Source organism: Emiliania huxleyi, assembly GCF_000372725.1.
Source record: "Emiliania huxleyi CCMP1516 unplaced genomic scaffold EMIHUscaffold_765, whole genome shotgun sequence".
Taxonomy (NCBI): domain Eukaryota; phylum Haptophyta; order Isochrysidales; family Noelaerhabdaceae; genus Emiliania; species Emiliania huxleyi.
This window is the reverse complement of record NW_005196274.1, coordinates 15,472-18,742: the sequence shown is the minus strand read 5'-3', so window position 1 is coordinate 18,742 and position 3,271 is coordinate 15,472.

Genomic DNA, 3,271 nt, shown 5'->3' with positions numbered 1-3,271 from the left:
GGGGGGGGAACAATTTTTCGCCAGTTCAAAAGGGGAGGCCCCCCCCGAAGCGGGCCCAAACCCGGGCGGTTTTAACAAAGGTTCACACTGGGGTTCTTGGGCCCCAGCCGTTTCCTCCACCTTCCCCGCCGGTTTGAAGATTGCCTCCAGCCGCGGCAGTGGTTTTGGGAGCGGCAACCCCCTTTTTTTCCTTGAGAAAATTTCGGCAATTTCACACATTTCGGCAAATTTCACACATTTCGGATCCCACCTTTCACCCCTTGGCCCCCCCCCCCCCCCACCCCCCTCCGCCCCGCCAGTAACCAAGTCTCGCCAAAAGGCCTAGATTAGGGAAAAGAAATCGCTGGAAAGCCATCAGGCTCGCATCTCTCTGTGGGGAGAGGACTAACGCGAGCTTCGATGACTGTTGGGACGAGGAGTCGAGCCGGAGAAGCCGACGCGCCTACGGGCAGCACGCCGCGGCGTTAGCGTCGCGAGGCCGCCGGTCCGCGCTCTCGCGTCGTTCACGGCGCTCGGACTGCAGCCGGGCGGCGACTGGCGAGCGAGCAACTGTGTCGCTCTCGCCGGAAGAGAAGGAGGGCGGTCCGGCGCGGGCTCATGGGAAGCACGGGCGGGGAATCGGCAGCAGCGGACGCGTCTAGCAGCTCCTTGATGGCGGCGCACCTGCATGCGGGAGGGGTAGGCGGTGCGAGGCCGAGGGCGGCGCAGCCGTTCGGCAGCAAGCGAAGCGCATCGCATGGTCGGGGTGGTGAGGGGGCAGCGGGTTCGGTGAGCGGTAGGCGTTGCCGGGGTCCAGGCGTGCAGCTCGCGGCGGCCATCTGTGATGTGATGCGGCAGGGCGAGCGCGAGCGGAAGCGGACAGTTCATGGCTTGCCTGGCAGGAATCGAGGCCGTCGGTCGTCTTTGAGTGAGGCGAGTTGAAGGGGGGGACGAGAGATTACGCTGATTTCAGACGGAAAAAGAATTTCGCTGTTTTCATAGGGAAAAGAATTTACAAGTGTTACCCGATTTTACATCCCAGTACCCGGACGGATATCCCTCCGTTCGAGCTCTTCTTTCTTTGCGCCTAATTTTCAAAGCCTGTTGTTTTTTCAACCCATGTGGAGATAGAGAGAGAACAAACACACACACCCATGTGGTCCCTCCTCTCAGGTTTCAACACAAAAGAAATCGACTCCCGAACGACCGCGCCCGAGTCGTACTCGGGCGACTCACATTGAGAGAGAGAGAGAGAGAGAGAGAGAGAGAGAGAGAGAGAGAGAGAGAGAGAGAGAGAGAGAGAGAGAGAGAGAGAGAGAGAGAGAGAGAGAGAGAGAGAGAGAGAGAGAGAGAGAGATTTAGTAATGTTTTGTGTTGCACATATTCCTGAGGGAGGGTGTAGAGGATAGCGGGCCGGATGATCGGGATCGGGTTACGGGCTAGAGAGCCCTAGCCCCGGGGGTGCGCGGTCGCAGGGCCACAACACGTCTCCGAGGGTTGGACCCGCGTACCAGGTTTCCCCTTAACTGCAGGACGCCCCCTCTTCTCGGAGCTAGGTCTCCGAGGGATGGCTCCGTGTACCGGGTTAACTGCAGAACGCCCCCTCTTCCTCGACCGTGGGGGGGTGCGCGGTCGCAGGGCCATAACACGGGTCTCCGAGGGCGGCGGCGGCGAGGGTGGGTGCTCCTCCTTTGCTGTCCCATCTCCTCATCTCTTTCCCACCTAGGCGGGGCGGTGCGGGGGGTGCGGGGTGCGGTGCGGTGCGTTTGTGTGTGCAGCAGCCGGGTCAGCGTCATGTGTGCGTCCGTCGCTTGTTTTGTTTCAACGAAGTCTAGCTCAAAGAAAAACCTCGCCCACCGTGAAACTCCGCCTCGTCGCCATGGTGAGCTTGCCCACAAGCAGAGCCCGCCACAGATCGCCCGGCCGCCGAGGCTGCGGGGCCGGTGCCGTGTGGGCTTCGCTCCGCGCCGCTTGCACTCTCGGCCGGTCCCTGCAGCTTTCCCTCCTGCCGCCGCCGCGGAGTGGCGAGGCCAGCCTTGCGAGAGGGAGGTTGATGGGTGGCACCCTCGCACCGCGCAAGGAGCCGACGGCACGTGTGGCGCCACCGCGGGCTCCTCACGTGCCGTAGCGGCGGCCGGGGGCGCGCTCGGCGGCGGCGGCGGCAGCGAGTCATCCCCTTGAGAACGCCGCGCCCGACGAGACTTCCGAGCGCTGACAGGCGCGGCTGTCCCGTCCCGTCTGCAGGCGCCGAAGGTGACCAAGGCGAAGAAGGAGAAGGGCGAGAAGGCGCCCAAGTACTACCCGGCCGACGACATTCCGGTCAAGGTGCAGACTCCCTGCACACCCAATTCCCCACGCCCGCCGCTGCGTCTCCAGCAAGGTTCACCGCAACTGGCGCTATCGTCAACCATGAGTGAGAGATAGGGCTAACGGCTGGCCGCTAGCCTGTGAGGAGGGCGTCCATGGACACCTCACACGACCCCACACACGGTCTTTAAGCGTTTACTGTAAGACCGTTTTGGAATCGGCGGCCCAGGCAGCCTAGAGCCTTAAATAAAATGGGCCCGGGCCCGTTTTAGGCCGTTTAAGCCGCAGGCGCCCCAGGGCCCACCCTTTTAAGCCTAGGGGTCCCCTAAGCAGCGGAACACGGACGACGGAGTACCGAGTAGAAAACACACCGTTTATCACCCCCCTCCCACACACGTCGACGCGCCCCCGCGGCGAGCGTGGGAATGTGGAATGAGGATGATGTGTGCGGTGCCTAGGTGCGCACTTCTCGCATCCGCATTCCTCTCTCACCTCTCTCTCTCCAAAGATGGCCGATCCTCTCAAACTCTCACTCTATTTCCCGTGACGCAATCCCAGCCCCGGGCGTCCGGCTAGGCGCGGGATGGCCGACTCGCCGTTTATCGAGACGACGCCGGTAGTTCGGTTGGTGGAGTGCTCTGGCAGCCAGTCCGACTGGGAGAGCCACCTCACGGCGAGCTTGTCGAGCGGCGTCAGCGAGTCCTTGAAGGCGGCGGTCCTGAAGGCGGCGTGCAGCGGCGACGACTTTGGGCGAGGGAAGAGGCGGTACCATTCGTGGCTGGAGTGCATCTGCTCGTGCACCATCTGTGGCGGAGGAGGTGTGTGGGGTGAGGTGCGACACACGTTGGGAGAAGCGGGCGCCCGGACCCCCTCGGGGCGCTCCTCCTCCCGCTGACCTGTCAACCTGTTAGGCCCGCCTCTCACTATCTGCCATCTGGACACGTCTCTTATCAACCTACGGTGTCCCTCCCCCCCCCCTCCACCT